At 44.8% G+C, this 18,140-nt stretch overlaps 1 non-coding gene across 1 annotated transcript; it reads left to right on the forward strand.

Moving 5' to 3' along the window:
- Nucleotides 1-16,720: 16,720 nt before the first annotated feature.
- Nucleotides 16,721-16,793, forward strand: Trnat-ggu (transfer RNA threonine (anticodon GGU)). Its single transcript has one exon. It is a non-coding gene; the product is annotated as a tRNA-Thr (tRNA).
- Nucleotides 16,794-18,140: the final 1,347 nt, after the last annotated feature.

The following is an 18,140-nucleotide window of genomic DNA, read 5'->3' on the forward strand; positions in this document are numbered from 1 at the left end:
GATGTTCAAATGCGTGACCGGGACCGTTTACACGTCTTGACAGGGGCAAATAAGGGCAACTTTTTTCAGGAGAGCGGTGATTATTGAATCGTATCTGGAAGTGCGTTTCAGTTTGGCCGTTATATTGTTGCCTACAAACAGTGCACTCTAAAAGGTACACGACACTAGCCGAGTCACAATTGAAGTTACGCTGTATATTTACGTAGTATTCTGAAGCCGTGCTGGTGGCACGCTGTGTAGTGGTCATGTGTGGGCATACTTTACATCGAGGTTTATTACATGCATGCAACCCGCAGTTTCCGGTCGCCTGATATAACAGTTAGCAAGAGAGTCGCCTAAATTCTTATTACGCCGGTAGACAACGCGTGGTGGTTCGGGGAATATGCTTTTTAAGCGTTCACTTTGTATTAGAATATTGTGATGTTTTTTATTACGGTTGACACTATTGGAGCGGAGGCTGTGTAGGTTAGAACTATGTTTGTTGGCTAACGTTCAGGGCTTTTTTCTTACAGATTTGGTTACGGTCTAATTGGTGGGCTCGCACACTGGCGTCGTCGATAACTTGTTTCGGGTATTTCACATTCAGAAGGCCGGACTTTGTTCTCGACAGTTTGAGTCAAAGTCGGCTTAGTTTGTGCAAATTCTCCTGAAACGGTGGGCTTGGCTGTACGGTATCGCTGTCTTACAGTGTCTCACAAGGCTACATTGGAAGTGCAAATACTGCCGCGTGTCTGTCGGTTTTCTATACAGTTCAGTTTGAAGCCGACCTTGGAAAATAGTAACGGTGACGTCCATAAAGTATACACTGTTCCGAATTGGAATGAGCAAGCGAAATAGTAGGATGGGTAGGTTAAATGCCTGAATGAAGGTTCGAGCCCCGCGTCACCGTGCTGCCAGGTCATGAATATGTCGTCAATATACCTTTTATAGTACAGTTGCTTTAAGTTATCAATGTCAAGAAAGTTTGATTCCAGGTAAGCCATAAAGATATTGGCGTAGTTGGGTGCCATTCGAGTTCCCCTTGACGTTCCGCTGACTTGCACGCAATGAACTCCGTCAAACGCAAAATTGTTAAGTTCAAGAATAAGCCTTAGGAAAGTTTGGAAAGTAGAATAATCGATAGGTTTGTCGCACGATGACAGCTCATACGCAAGCGACACAGCGGTGAGGCCATGTTCTTGGGGGATGTTAGTATACAGAGACGCAGCATCGAGGGTGACTAGGAGGCAGTTGGTATGTATGTATGTATTTATTTTACTTAGGAAAAGGAAAAGCCACCAACAGGCGTAATTTGTATCGCCTAGGGGGCGGACAGCAGGAAGTTCATTTTTTGAGATGTCTGAGAGAAAATTATTGGTATACTAATGACGGAGGGAAAGCTGGTCGGAATGTCGCTAATGAGATTATCGACATAGCGCCAGAGGTTTTAGGTAACCGTGCCAATGCCAGAAACAATGAGGCGCCCTGGAATATTCACCTTGTAAATTTTTAGCAGAATATAGAATTTACTGGCTAGTGCACCTAAAGTATCAAGGAACGAGCTGTGGTTTCATTTATTGTTTTATTTTTAACAAGCTCAGTTAGTTTATCTTTCACGATTTGCTTATAGTCTGGAGTGGGATCATTGGGTGGTGCTTTGTAGAACGTCGATACCGACAGTTGCTTATATGCCTCGTTAACTTAGTCTATTTTATCTGAGTCCTTCAAAAGCATTGAGGACTCTGGTTTTATCCAGGATTACGATGGCGCCTCCCTTACCGGCAAGTTTAATATTTATGCCTGGACAGCTTGCAAGGTCCTCTAGTGCTTTCTTTTCGTCGGTAGTCATGTTATCGCGCAAATAAATTTGTGTTCGGTATGCTTTTCCTACATCGCGTTGGACCGTTCTGATGTACATATCGAGGCAACTATCACGCTGTGTGGGAGGGGTTCAGTGCTTATAGCTAGGTAGGGGGCTGCGGGCTTCTTCCGCGGCAAGGTGATCATAGAAGTATTCTCGTAGTCTCATGTTTCTGGCGAAGTTGTATAAGTCCTGAAAAAATTGAAATTCATTAAAACCACCAGTCGCCGGGCAAAAGTGTAGGCTCTTTTACAATACGTACATCTGAACTGGGGAGAGGGTTATAATTGAAAGGTTCATTACCCGGTAAGATTTTTTTGTGACGCCATAAGAGGGAAAATTATTAGTACTGGTTTTTAACAGAACTGGTTGGGGTGCGGCAGTCTAAGCATTAGTTACAGTCGTGGGGATATTATTGGTTGTATTATCAGAGTGGGGGAAGTTACTAGTGCTAGAGCTTGTTAGATTCTTACGCCTGTGGCCAGTGTTAGAAATCTCATCTCGGTAAAAGTTGCGGGCTTCTGTTCGGGATAGGCGAATGCCTTCTTGGATTCATAGTTGCTTAAAAGGTTCAACCCTCTTGTGCTTAGTTCCTGACTGAGTAGTTCCTCATTCTTTCAGAGGGAATGGTCAGTAGTTTCGTAGTGATTGAGGAATATTTCACTTTTCGTAAAGATGCCTTATCGAGTACCTTTTTCCATTTTTTCATGTGGTATGGGGAAAGTTCAGAAGTAGCAGGTTTTATTCTGATCCTGAGACCCCTGGGAGCCACCGAGGCACTGAAATACTGTGCAAGAGCGGAAACGTGCAATTCGGAACATATGCGCTTTTCAGTGATTTTTCTCAACTTTAAAAACTGTCTTGAAACGGGGTAGGACGCCGCTTTACCTATTTTTCTCTGTTGTAGTCAGTTATTGCTATGCTGATTCTTTCGAAGTTTGTATGGGCATCAGGCACGGGAGGCTGGATTTTGGACCCCGGAAGGTCTTGCGGACACGCTGCTGTCGGTCGGTTTCCGTGGCCTCGGCGGGCGCTGAAGATGCGGAGGTGGGGCGTGGCATGCTGTCGGCACGACGCTGGTCGGGGAGCTTCGTGGTATCGCCGCGAGCGTTCCCTCGGGGCGTTGTGGCCGCTGCAGGTTTGGCGGGTGGGGGCAGCATGCCGCTGACGCAACGCTCGTCCACGGACGGGCTGCTGGCGTTCACCCGGGTCGCCGTGGTTGCGGTGGATCTGGGGTGTGGTGGCGGTCGGCTGCTGGCCCTATATTCCTTCGGGGACTCCGCACTAGATAGAATTGGAGGCAGTGGTGGAAAGTCTCCGTCATTTGAAAAGATAGCCGGGGCTGCAACTGGGTTGGCGGTGCATGCGAAGTCGCGCCACCCCAGAGGATTGGAGCGCTGTTGCATGAAACAGAGTGCACGAAATTGGCCGGTCAGTAAGGACACACCTTCGAAGCTTGGGTGTAAGGCTTCAGCAGCGAGGACTCGGCCGGCTTGGAGGTTCTCAAAGCCATGATCGATGAATCGGACAAAGCGTGAGTGGCGGCAAAGTTTTCGGAGAAGTGCGTTGAAACGGCGTGCATTTTCTTTGCGGCAGCGAGCGAAGCGAGAGATGCGGTATTCGCGGCGGCGGTTAGCGGAGCGAGGAAGAATGAGACTGGCGTAGATAGTGAAAATGTTCGGCCGAGCTTCAAGAATGACGTAAGTCAGTGAGCGGTAGTCAGACAAATCATGAGCGCTGACAGGACCACAGCAAGGAGCATCATCTGGAAACATCGGAAGACCGTAACCACACCAGTTGCGATCATGGAATCCAAGACCAAGTATTTGTATCATCACTTCGATCCCCTCTGCCCTGGAACCACCGCTTTTGTTTCTCTGCCTGGCGCATGCATTGCTGACGCACGCTCTCTGATCGACTTTATCTCTACCTCGGCAACTACAGTTTTTCTGCATGTTGGTACTAATGAGCTCAGCTGTACTTCCGCTGATCATGCTTTCTCTGACTACCGATCACTGACTGACCTCATTCTTGAAGCTCGGCCGGACATATCCACTATCAACGCCAGTCTCATTCTTCCCTGCTCTGCTAACCGACGCCGCGAATACCGCATGTCTCACTTCGCTCGCTGCTGCAATGAAAAAGCACGCTGTTTCGACCCACTTCTCCGAGAACTTTGCTGCCACTCACGCTTTGTCCGATTCATGTGTCTTCTGTCCGATTCATGTGTTTTCTGCCTCAAATAAGGATATTCCGCTTGTTAACTGCCCCAGTGTTAAAAATAAAGCTGATGATCTAACGAGTTTGTTATCTTCTTTTAATACGGATATAGTATTGGGCTGTGAGTCATGGCTTGATGAATCAATCTCCAACTCTGAGGTATTCCCCCTTGAATATGAAGCATACCTTAAAGACCGAAATTCGCGTGGCGGAGGAGTATTTAAATTAGTAAAAAAAACCATCCCGAGTTTCCCGATTGATCTTATAATGTAAGCAGCGAGTCAGTATGGTGCGGGGTCGTGCTTCAGAATGGCGAAAACCTTACGATAGCAGCGTTTTATCACCCGCCCAGTGACGGTAGTATTGAGCCTTTCTTTCATCATCCGACCAGCTGCAAAAAGTGACGACCGATTATTTCTCAATCGGGGGAGATTTTAACATGCCTGACGTGACCTGGGTAAATAAGGTGCCTGTATTTTCCTTCAAAGCATCGTTGACGACTGCGTTTGGAGACCTCATTGCAAGCCATGGCCTTTTTCAATATGTTGATATCCCTACTCGGTGCTGTAGCGTTCACGCCAAAACACGCTTGATCTACTCTTTTCGAACTCCCAATTCCTGATTCAACCCGTCTCTGCAATCCCTGGTATTAGTGATCACGTGGGAATAACCGCAAAGGTCTTATGTCACAGCCCTCATATACCTGCCGCCCGGCCTCTCAAGGTTTATGTCTATGGTAGAGGCGATTATGAGAAAATTGCCTTAGAGTTAGATATTTATATCCTTTTGTTTGAATCTTACAGCGCTGAATCAGACTTAACATATTTTTGATTGAAGTGCTAGCAAAAAATGTTCACCCTTATAGACCTGTACATACCATTTAAGATACTTCCGGGAAAGCAAAGGTCAAACAAGCCGTGTTTTACGAGAGAAAAAAAACACTCATAAATAAGAGAAAACGAATGTTCAAGAAGCATAGAGCAAATCCCGAGACGGATCTATTTGCCAGCCTTGATCGGCTGGGCGATCTAATAAAGTGTAAAATTAAATCTGCAGAAAATACGTTCTTTCATTCTTTAGGATCAAAAATTAAAAATAACCGTAAAGAATTCTGAAAATTGGTGAAGACCAACCGTAAGGATGATACAGGCATTCCGCCAGTCATGTATAATAACAACTCGGTCCTTAATGATGTTGATAGAGCAAAATGCTTCGACGAGTGCTTTGAATCTGTCATTTCAAAATCTCACCCTAGCCAATTTCCAACTTGCGCATACCCCGTACTTCAGCCTATGCCTGAAATTATCGTTGATTGTTCGGAGTACTCAAGCTTCTTCAAAACATAAAACCAAACTCAGCACCAGGCCCTGATGGAATTCCGAATCTTGTCCATAAATCCTGCGCTTCTGCCATATCTAATATTTAACAGTATTGTATAACATACCCGTTTCAAGTTCCACACTACCGCTGGATTGGTAAATCGGAAATGTGGTGCCCATTCACATTAACGGAAATCGAGATTTGGTTCCAAACTATCGACCTATCTCGTTGACTAGTGTTTGTTGCAAGACGCTTGAACACATAATATATACAGCCATCTTTACCCCTATCAAAAAGAACCATTTCTTTTTCGATTACCACCACGGGTTTAGGTCTGGAAGATCATGCACTACTCAACTAACAGAATATTCGCACGATTTATTTAAATCTTACGATAAAGGTGTACAAACAGGTTGTGTACTGCTTGATTTTCATAAAGCTTTCGACAAAGTTTCGCACAGCCTTCTCTTACACAAACTATTTTTTCTTGGCTTACCAAACAACATTCTTTGCTGGCTTCAAAATTATCTTACTGGTGGATCCCAAAAGGTTGTAATTAAATGGCGTTGAATCAACAAACGTTCGTTCCTGTGTCATCTAGTGTACCGCAAGGGTCGGTACTTGGACCACTTTTATTTCTGATTTATATCAATGACAGTGGTGCGAGCATAACTTCAAGTATAAGGCTATACGCAGACGACTGCATTCTCTGCAGCGAAATCCGAGGTGAACATGATAGGCTGGCGTTACAAACTGACTTAGACAAAATCTGTTTTTGGTGCAGCCAGTGGCTCATAGCCCTAAACGTACCTAAAAACATAATCAATTTTCCCGGAAACGCAAACAATTCCAAACACAATATAATCTGGGAAACGAAGCGATCCCTCCGGTAAACTACGCTAAATATTTAGGAGTCACACTTTCTTGCGACCTCACATGGAATCAACACGTAGAATCAATAACCACAAAGGCATTCCGCACGCCTAACTTCGTTAGGAGGAATTTTAACCAGGCACCGCTGGCTTGTAAGGGAACTGGTATATCGCACAAATATCCGTCCTATTCTCGAATACGGTTGTACAGTTTGGGACCCCTTCACACGAAATTTGATAGATAGTCTCGAGGCCATACAGAACCGCGCTGCTCGTTTTGTTACGCCGAGTTATGCATTTCCAAACAGCATTACTCGGTTAAAAGATTATCTTGCTGACCTGCGCTTGCGTCGCATTGGGCCTTTTTTGTAAGGCTTCTCTAAGAGGCGTATACTTCAAACGAACACCACTGAACAAAGATGCTTACCTGGGGCTGCTCACATATGTCTCCGATCGGCTTGAACACACGCTCAAGATAAGCGAAATACCCGCTCGTACAACTGCTTTTATGAATTCATTTTTCCCCGCACTATAAAATCGTGGAACCAGCTTCCCCGGGACATCATCCTAGTTGCAAGCGACAATGAATTCCTGGTGGCTTTACGCCGTCATCTTGAATGCTAAATTTTGAACGCTATTCTTCCTAGCGTGCATTTCTGTTTTTGCATACTTGTTTACTTTTATGCATTAGTTAATGCACCCGTTTCTGCGTACTTGTGTTATTTTGAATGGTGGGCAGTGTTACTTTTTATGCTGCTTTTCATGCTGTCAGTTGTTAATTTTCGTCTGTTATTTGTCTCTCTGTTCCTTGCTATTCTTTGTATCTTTCATTTTGTTGGCGCATTTTGTGTATAAAAGAGGTTTTTACGCCACTACTGTCTGCTATTTGTTTCCCTGTTCCTTGTTAATCTTTAAAGCTTTCACTTTGTTGGTGCATTTCGTGTGTGGAAAATGAGTTTTTGCCGCCTACAGTCTTTTATTTGTTTCCGTGTTCTTTGTTATTCTATATACCTGTCACTTTGTTGGAGCATTTCGTGTGTGAAAATGCGTTCTTACCCACATACTGTAATGCACTCTGTGCGAAATGCAGGTATGTGAATAAGTGTGAATATATCGATCATGCCTTTGAGAACCTCCCAGCCTGCCGAGTCCTCGCTGCTGATGGCTTACACCCAAGCTTCGACAGTGTGGCCTTCCCGGCCGGCCACTTTCGTGCACTCTGCTTCATGCAACAGCGCTGCAATCATCTGGGGTGGCGCGACTTCGCATGCACCGCCAACTCAGTTTCAGCCCCGATTATTTTTTCAAACGAAAGAGACTTTGCACCACTGCCTCCAATTCTATCCAGTGCGGAGTCCCCGGTGGAAAATTGGGCCAGCAGCTGACCGCCACCGCACCCCACATCCACCACAACCGCGGCGCCCCGGGTGAACGCCAGTAGCCCGTCAGTGGACGAGCGTCGCGTCAGCGGCATGCCGCCCCATCCGCCAAACCTGCAGCTGCCACAACACCCCGAGAGAATAATCGCGGCGATACTACGAAGCTCCCCGAACAGCGTCGTGCCGACAGCATGCAACGCCACACCTCCGCATCTTCAGCGACCACTGAGGCCACGAAAACCGACAGAAGCGTGACGATGGTCCAAAATCCAGCCCCCCGTGCCTCATGCCCATACAACCTTCGAAAGAATCAGCATAGCAACAACTGACTACAACAGAAAAAAAAAACAGGTAACGCGGCCTCCTTCCCCGTTTCAAGAAAATTTTTAATGTTAAGAAAAATCACTGAAAAGCGCATACGTTCCGAATGGCACGTTTCCGCTCTTGCACAGTTTTTCACTGCCGCGGTGGCTCCAAGGGGTCTCAGGATCAGAATAAAACCTGCTACTTCCGAACTTTCCCCGTATAACATGAAAAAGTGGAAAAGGGTACTCGATAAGGCATCTTTACAATTAGGTGAAATATTCCTCAATCACTACGAAACAACTGACCATTCCCTCAGAAAGAATGCGGAACTACTCAGTCAGGAACTAAGCACAAGAGTGTTGAACCTTTTAAGCAGCTACGAATCCAAGAAGGCATCCGCCTATCCCGAACAAAAGCCCGCAACTTTTACCGAGATGAGATTTCTAACCCTGGCCACACGCGTAAGAATCTAACAAACTCCAGCACTAGTAACTTCACCCACTCTGCCAATACAACCGATAATGTCGCTACGACTGTAATTATTGCTTCGACTACTGCACCCAAACCAGTGCCGTTAAACACCAGTACTAACAATTTTCCCTCGTCTGCCATCACAAAAGAAAATGATACCGAGAATGTTATAAACCTTTCAAGTATAACCCTCTCCCCAGTTCAGATGAACGTATTGTCAAAGGGCCTAAACCTTTGCCAGGGTACTGGTGGTTTTGATAAATTTCAACTTTTTGAGGACTTACACAACTTTGCCAGAAACATGAGGCTACAAGAATACTTCTACGATCACCCTGCGACGGAACAAGCCCGCAAAACGTATCTAGCTGTAAGCTTTGGACCCCTCCCATACAACGTGATAGTTGCCTCGACGTGCACATCAAAGCTGTCTAACGTGATGTGCGAAAAGCATACCAAACACAAATTTCTTTTCGCCATAACATGACTACAAACGAAACGAAAGCCCTAGAGGAACTCGCAAGCTGTCCCGACATAAATATTAAACCTGCAAACAAGGGAGGCGCCATCGTAATCCTTGACAAAACCGAATATGTAAAGAGGCCAATTAGCAACTATCGGTATCGACGTTCTACAAAGCGCTACCCAATGATCCCACTCAACACTATAAGCAAATCGTGAAAGATAAACTAGCTGAGCTTGTAAAAAATTAAGCAATAAATGAAACCACGGCTCGTTCCTTGATTCCTTAAGCCCAGTAGGCGGTGAATTCGATTTTCTGCCTGGAAATCACAAAGGGAACAACCCAGGGCACCCTATTGTTTCTGGCATTTGCACTGCTACCGGAAACCTTTTGCGCTATGTCGATGATCTCTTTTGCGACATTCCGACCAGCTTTCCCTCCTTCATTATTATACCAATGATTTTCTCTCAGACATCTAAAAATTGAAATTCCTAATAACTGCCTCCTAGTAACCCTGGATGCTGCGTCGCTGTATACTAACACCCCCCACGAACGTGGCATCACTGCTGTGTCGCTTGCGCATGAGCTGTCATCGTGCGACAAACCTATGGATTCTTCTACTCACCAAAGTTTCCTTAGGCCTATTCTCGAACTTAACAGTTTTTAGTTTCGCGGAGTTCATTACGTTTAAATCAGCGGAACGTCAATGGGAACTCGAATCAGACCCAACTACGCCAATATCCTTGTGGCTCACCTGGATCAAACTTTTTGACACTAAAATCTAAAGCCACTGTACTATAAAAAGTATATTGACTAATATTCATGACCTGGCCGCACGGTGACGCGGAGCTCCTCACCTTCATTGAGGCATTTAACCTAGCCAATCCTACTATTTCGCTTGCTCATTCCTATTCGGAACACAGTGTAAACTTTCTGGACGTCAGCGTTACTGCTTCGCAAGGTCGGCTTCAAACTAAATTGTATAGAAAACCGACAGACTCGCGGCAGTTTTTGCACATCCAAAGTAGCCATGTCAGACACTGTAAGACAGCAAACCGTACATCCAAGCCCACCGTTTTAGGAGAATTTGCAGGAACCAAACCGACTTTGACTCAAACTGTCGAGAACTCAAGACCGCCCTCCTGAATAAGAAATACCGGAAACAAGTTATCGACGCCGCGGTTGTGCAAGCCAACCTATCAGACCATCACGAAATCTGTAAGAAAAAAGCCCCGAACGTTAGCCCGGAAACAAACTTAGTTCTAACCCACTCAGCCTCCGCTCCAAAAGTGTCAACCGTACTTAGAAAACATGACAAGATGCTACTTCAAAGTGAACGCTTAAAAAGCACATTCCCCGAACCACCACTCGTTGTCTACCGGCGTAATAAGAATTTAGGCAACTCTCTTGCTAAGTCTTATATCGGGCGACCGGAAACTACGGGTTGCATTGCCTGTAATAAATCTCGATGTAAAGTATGCCCACAGATGACCACTACACAGCGTGCCACCAGCACGGCTTCAGAATACTACGTACATATACAGCGTAACTTCAATTGTGACTCTGCTAGTGTCGTATACCTTTTAGAGTGCACTGTTTGTAGGCAACAATATAACGGCCAAACTGAAACGCCCTTCCAGATACGATTCAATAATCACCGCTCTCCTGCAAAACGTTGCCCTTATTTGCCCCTGTCAAGACGTGTGAACGGTCCCGGTCACGCATTTGAACATCTTAAAGACACAATTTTAGAATCCGCTTTCAAAACCCACCACTACCGCGAGGTTCCGGAATATTATCTCATTTATATGCTTGGGTCAGCGACGCTTGGTATTAATGAAAGCTATGGATAACTAACGTGCTTATCCCTCAAATAAAAGTGGCGACTTCATAATTTTTATCACATTTTTCATCAGCCCTATTCTTGTTTCCCATCACAATTCGCAGAATCACCCCAAATACAGCAGGTTTATTACCCCAATACGACTCAACAATGCGATTTGTCTTAGGGAAGGAGGCCGCGTTCCCCTCACCACTTAGAAACGTTTAACCCTTTGATTTCTATGAACCCTACCTATTTCCTGTTCAGTTGCTAGCTCTTGTGCAATGCTCTTTTGTGAACTGTTTATTCTGTCCATCCGCGGGGGGCTCACCCAGAACATTCTTCCTTCATGCCTGTCTGGATCCCTCCGAACCAGTCTCTCCTCCCTCCCAACACTTAATACCTGATTGTACAATTTTCCCTTTTTTTGAAACCGCGACTGTCCAGTCTTCCAGTTACGTTGCCCCGTCGTGGAGCAACCTTGACCGCTGCCTTGTAATGAGACCCCTGCCTCTCTCTCTCTTTCTCTCTCTCTCTCCTTTCTCTTTTTTTGTTGTTGTTGTAACATAGGCTTAGCCGGACTGCATGCATACTCTCGGTTTTCGACACCTCCCCCGATTCTTCTCACAGTTTTTTTGAAAATCGATATAAGAAATGTGTTCCAAATGTTCATGAAAGCAAAATCATGTAACTGTACTCTGATGAAGGCAAGTGCCGTTGCCGCTGCGTAAGTAAACATTCTTTGGTATTGTAATTGCTGTGTATCCGACTCTTCGCTTATACTATTTCTGCACGCGTAGTGAGTTTTCCCTTCCCTTAGATTTATATAGAAATGTATATATATATTTATATATATAGACAGAAAAAAAGGTTGGCTGTCAAGAAAACTTCGGAAAGCAAAGGGGAGAATGCGGTAGGTCATAGAAACAGATAAATAATTTTTCGAGACAGAAAGAAAGTGGCTGGCGGGTGGGATCTGAACCCACGACCTCTAACATGCCGGTCTGGTGTCATGACCACTACGCTACCGGCGGGACTGTTTTCCTACCACTTTCTCGGTCATTTATGTGCAGGTATTTTTTGTTTCCTGCACTTGGGGGTGGTAGCGAGCGCCACTCGGACTACTCGGGGGGAAAGGGACCTTCTTTGAAAAAGGCTGGACCCTAGCCGAAACGTTGTAATAAATGTTGTTATGTTTTTTGTGGTGATTCTGATTTAATATTCTATTCAGCTGCCAAGACCTGTACTGTTATATATATATATATATATATATATAAGAAAAGAAAACTTTGAACAAGGCCTTGACGAAAGCAAGTCTCCTTGCTGAAACGTTGGCAACAATCGTGCTTTTACCTTGTTCAGAGTTTTCTTTTCTTATATATATATGTATATATGTATATAATGAAGTTTGGCAGTGAATTAAGAAAAGCAGGACCAATCTGACAGTAACGAACGCACCCTCCTAACACTGATTTCTTAATTCACTTATTCACTGAGCCCCTCATTTCCCATTTCCGATTCGCTTTATATATATATATATAAATATATATATGTGTGTGTGTGAACAGAAAACTTGGAACAAGGTAGAAGCACTATTGTTGCCAACGTTTCAGCAAAGAGACTTGCCTTTGTCAGGGCTACCGCTCGCCTGTCTGGTACGCTTTCTATAGGGGTAGGTCCCCAGGTGAGAGGAGCAAAGGAAAGAAGGAAGTGCAATTGAGAAATCGGATTGGTTTGGGAGTACGTCGGGGGAGCTATTGAGAGGGAAATAAGGTTGTGTAGATTGAGCCGCGAAGTAGGTCAGAGGGAAGTCAGGCGGGGGATGATATTCCGCGAAATGCTTGAAGAGGAAGGATGAGAGGGTGTGTGTTGACCCAGCACGCGGCATACCGAAAGGTGCTCATAACCGCCGGAAGCAAAACAGGCGGTGAGAGGGGTCCTTATCAGAAACTATCTGCAGGCTTCAGGGCAATAGAAAAGGTAAAGAAGGGGGAATAACTAGGTCAAAAGAAAAAGAAGAAAAAAAACAGGGAGGAAAACCACGCAAACAAACACACTCAAAAAAGCAATAACCCCACAACTGAAACACAAAAACGAAAAGATAAAGTTAGAGTGATATACGGGGCAGAAGACAAAGCCGAGCAAAAAACAAAATAAAATGAAATTTCTTAAGAAAAGGTTGGAGGGATGCGGGCGCGTACTAAACTGGAGGCTAAAGAATGAAAACAAAAGGAATTAGGTGGCCAATTAAGGAGCAGAGGGAGGGGTCATACTCTTTGGATAAGGTATATGCAAGACAATGCCTAATTCTGTATTCCCTGTGAATATCGCAAGTATTTCAAGTTGCCCGTAGAATTAATTGCAGCAGGTTCAATGGAGTTGAATTTATGAATTATATAGGATTCTCGGTATTTCCTGTTCCTAGGAGACTTAAAGTTTGACTTTAGTGTACACAACTTAAGGTAATCAAAATTGTGGCCTGGTTGGTTGAAATGCTGCGCTACAGCTATGGAGGATTTGCTAAGAGTATCTGCCCGTGACCGTTAAGACGTAGGCTCGTAGGTTACTTGTTTCGCCTATATACTGTTAGTGCACATTGAGCCTTCCAACATATACACAATGTAGGATGAAGTGCACGTAAAACTTGAAATAATCTCGTGGACATAATTACTGGCTGTGCTTTTTACAATGCAGTCTGTCTGCAGGTGACTGCAAGTCTTGCATCTGGGACGGGAGCAGCTGGCTCTCGCTGGTTGCTTCGAAAGCCCTGTTTTAACATGCATAAAATATCTTTTATAATCCGATTTCTCCGGTAGGTAACCCTTGTTGCTTCCGGGAACGTCGTTTTATGTCGGTCGTTACTGGATAAAATGGGGTATTTCCGCAGTATACTGTTTACGTTTGGGAGGGCGTTTGAAAATTTAGTTATTAGGCAGGCGGCTTGGCGCTTTCGTTTTGTTGCTGTTTGTTGAGCACGTCATCCCTCTTAAGATTAGACGCACGTTCGTTCCCCTGATCAAGCGAGCTTTTGGGGAAGTTCCTGCTCATGAGAGTGGAATTGAGTTCGTCTTGATGATTGACGAAGTCACAGTCATCACTGCATACTCTTCTAAGCCTGGTGGCTTGTCCAACAAAGATCCCTTGCTTGCAGTGTCTCGGGTGATGGCTTTTATAATCTAGGTTCTGCTGCCTGTCGGTTGGTTTTGTAAAAAGCGTGGTTTTAAGTTTACCGTTGTCTAGAATGACGGTAGTATCTAGGAAGTTCGCTTCTTTTTCGGAATATTGGCAGGAGAATTTAATAGACGGGTGGACGAATTGAGATGAGATATAAATGTTTCTAGAGTCGCGCGACCGTGTTCCCAAATCATGACGATGTCGTCTATGTAGCGGAGGTAAACCTGGGGTTTAAGCAGAAAAGAGCTTAGTAGGGTGGCTTCAAGATGCCCCATGAAAATATTGGTATACGTCGGCCCGAATGGAATACTCATGCTGGTTCCAAAAACTTACAAAAAGTAAGACGAGTCAAAATCAAAATATTTGTGATTGGAAACTAGTTTTAACAAAGTTAGGTACACTTCTGGCGCAAGTTGGTACGGGTTCCCTGAAAAGCTTTTGAAATTGCTTCGATTCCTTCGACGAAATGGATGTTTGTATGTAATGTGGCAACGTCAAGAGTAACAAGGGGGGTTTCGCTGGGTAGGCGCCCACGCTTATTTATCTCTTCTATTCTGCGCAGGAAGTGGGGTGTATCCTGAACGAATGAAGGAAGAAGAGCCGGAATGTCGGATAGGCAATGATTCAGAAACAGAGATTATGCTTCGGTTGGGGCATTGTTATTCGAAACTATGGGTCTTCCAGGAAAGTTGGCAGTGAACAATAATTTTATGAGACTTTGTGGACTTTTGGGAGGAGGTAAAAACGTCCTGCAAGCTTAGTATTCGGTTTCATGAAATTTAAGTCAGTGGTCGTTATTAATTTTCTAGATCGCAGATCTGTGAGGCTCTGAATGATTTTTAGGCTGTATTCCTGGCTCGGATCGTTATCTAAGGGCTTCTAGTGGCAAGGGTTATTGAGCTGCCTATAAGCTTCATCTTGGCATTTTTCCATAGGTAAAACAACTACGCTACCACCTTTGTCGGCTGGCTTTATGAATATGTCGGTTCCGGCTGACAGGCTATTCAGGGTAACTTCTTCCGACGGAGTTAGGTTCTCGCGCTTGTTTGATCGCCTAGTTGTCAATATTTCTCTTGATACTGATTTTAAGTACAGATCTAATTCTGGAGATTGATCTATATCTGGAGTCCGAGTGTTAGGAGGGTGGAGGGTGCGTTCGTTAATGTGAGATTGGTCCTGGTTTTCCGAAAAAAGCTCACTTAGTCTCATTCGTCTAGAAAATTCAGTGAGATCTTTATGTAACTCGTATTCATTGACACGGTTATTTTTGAGACAGAAAGTTAGACCTCGTTCTAGGATACCTTTTTCTTCGGCCTTAAGTGTTTTGGAAATGTCCATAACGTTGCTGGGGCAGGTACCGAGGGAGCTCGTTTTTTGTATAGGATTATTGATCAGGGTAGGAGGTTCTACTAAAGCAATCTCTATATCGAGGGGGTACGTAACATGACATAAAACTCCATAGTCCGGTATTTTCAGAGGCTGATTTTCTACAGTGCAGGCTGTATTTCGCGAGGGAAGCTGGTCACGCTGAAACTTCACCGCTTGCATATAGCTAAGATTTTATTTATTTATTTATTTATTTTCAATACTGTTAGCCCTTGAGGGTTGTTACAGAAATGGAAGGAAAGTAATTTTCCACAAACATGTACCACCAGGCCTGCGATAGACAAGCAACGCATTCAGAGAACACACACTTGTGGCGATCATTTTCCTTGCCATTTATCAAAATATTAGGACCTAGTTTCTCCTCCTCAGTTAGCAGAAGAGCTTCAATCTGGTCGTTGAAGAGGCTGAGTTAGCTGGTACAGTGGTCTCTGAGAATTTGTAAGAGGGAAAGCGAAGCATTATTCAGAATACCTTGCCACCTGGCAGCTAGTTCAGCTAGCCTGTTTTTTTCTTCTTTTTCCTTGACCGAGTTATTCCCCCCTTCTCCACCTTTTCTTTTGACCTGATGCTTGCAGATTATTTCTGTAAGGACCTCTCTCACCGCCTGCTCTGCTTCAGGCGGTTTTGACAAACTTTCGGTATGCCAAGAGGGGGTCAACAAACACCCTCTCATCCTTTCTCCCCAAGAATTTCCCGGAATATAAACCCCCGGCTGACCTCCCTCTGACCAACTTCGGGGCTCAAACTATACAACCTTCTTTCCCCCTAAATACCTCCCCTGACGTACTCCCAAACCAACCCGCTTGCTCAATTTCACTTCCTTCTTCCTTATCTCCTAATACCTGGGGACCTACCCCTGTATAAAGCGTGCCAGCCAGGCGAGGGGTTGCCATGACAAAGGCAAGTCTTTTTGCTGAAACGGGGGCAACAATCGTGCTTCTACCTTGTTCGAAGTTGTCTTTTCTTGTGTTCTCTACCACCTTCAAAGTTTTACTGCTCCTCACACACACACACACACACACACACACACACACACATATATATATATATATATATATATATATATATATATATATATATATATATATATATATATATATATATATATATATATATATATATATATATATATAAATATATATATATATATATATATATATATATATATATATATAGAAATAAGGGTTGGCAGTCGAGAAAACCTCGGAAAGCAAAGGGGAGGATGTGGTAGATCATTGAAACAGATTAAGAATTTGGAAAGAAAGAACGAAAGTGAAGAAAAAATGCCCGCCAGGTGGGATCCGAACCCACGACCTCCAGAATACCGGTCTGGGGGTTAAAAAGACCCGGGGGTTAAAAAGAAGGTCCCCTTCACCCCGATTAGACCGAATGGCGCTGGCTACCACCCCCAAGCACAGGAAACAAACATACCTAACATAAATACCCCAGAAAGTGAATGGGAAAATCGCCCCGCCGGTAGCGTAGTGGTTATCGCACCAGACTGGTATTCTGGAGGTCGTGGGTTCGGATCCCACCTGGCGGGCATTTTTTCTTCACTTTCTTTCTTTCCAAATTCTTAATCTGTTTCAATGATCTACCACATCCTCCCCTTTGCTTTCCGAGGTTTTCTCGACTGCCAACCCTTATTTCTGTGTTATTTTCAACGAGCCCCTCATTTCCTATTCTGATTCGCTACATGCATAGCGAGGGCCTCTGTTCTGGCAGTCTTGTTGCCAAAGGGAGCTTAAGAGGGTTCAAAGCTGGTCGACCACTCTGGACATGTCGTAGACACTCGAGTCACGACCCGGGGGTTAAAAAGAAGGTCCCCTTCACCCCGATTAGTCCGAATGGCGCTGGCTACCACCCCCAAGCACAGGAAACAAACATACCTAACATAAATACCCCAGAAAGTGAATGGGAAAATCGCCCCGCCGGTAGCGTAGTGGTTATCGCACCAGACCGGTATTCTGGAGGTCGTGGGTTCGGATCCCACCTGGCGGGCATTTTTTCTTCACTTTCTTTCTTTCTTTCCAAATTCTTAATCTGTTTCAATGATCTACCACATCCTCCCCTTTGCTTTCCGAGGTTTTCTCGACTGCCAACCCTTATTTCTGTGTTATTTTCAACGAGCCCCTCATTTCCTATTCTGATTCGCTACATGCATAGCGAGGGCCTCTGTTCTGGCCGTCTTGTTGCCAAAGGGAGCTTAAGAGGGTTCAAAGCTGGTCGACCACTCTGGACATGTCGTAGACACTCGAGTCACGACCCGGGGGTTAAAAAGAAGGTCCCCTTCACCCCGATTAGTCCGAATGGCGCTGGCTACCACCCCCAAGCACAGGAAACAAACATACCTAACATAAATACCCCAGAAAGTGAATGGGAAAATCGCCCCGCCGGTAGCGTAGTGGTTATCGCACCAGACCGGTATTCTGGAGGTCGTGGGTTCGGATCCCACCTGGCGGGCATTTTTTCTTCACTTTCTTTCTTTCTTTCCAAATTCTTAATCTGTTTCAATGATCTACCACATCCTCCCCTTTGCTTTCCGAGGTTTTCTCGACTGCCAACCCTTATTTCTGTGTTATTTTCAACGAGCCCCTCATTTCCTATTCTGATTCGCTACATGCATAGCGAGGGCCTCTGTTCTGGCAGTCTTGTTGCCAAAGGGAGCTTAAGAGGGTTCAAAGCTGGTCGACCACTCTGGACATGTCGTAGACACTCGAGTCACGACCCGGGGGTTAAAAAGAAGGTCCCCTTCACCCCGATTAGTCCGAATGGCGCTGGCTACCCCCCCCAAGCACAGGAAACAAACATACCTAACATAAATACCCCAGAAAGTGAATGGGAAAATCGCCCCGCCGGTAGCGTAGTGGTTATCGCACCAGACCGGTAT

The sequence above is a fragment of the Haemaphysalis longicornis genome, unplaced genomic scaffold (assembly GCF_048455015.1).
Source record: "Haemaphysalis longicornis isolate Haplotype H1 unplaced genomic scaffold, Haemaphysalis longicornis Haplotype H1 scaffold_2, whole genome shotgun sequence".
NCBI classification, from domain to species: Eukaryota; Metazoa; Arthropoda; class Arachnida; order Ixodida; family Ixodidae; genus Haemaphysalis; species Haemaphysalis longicornis.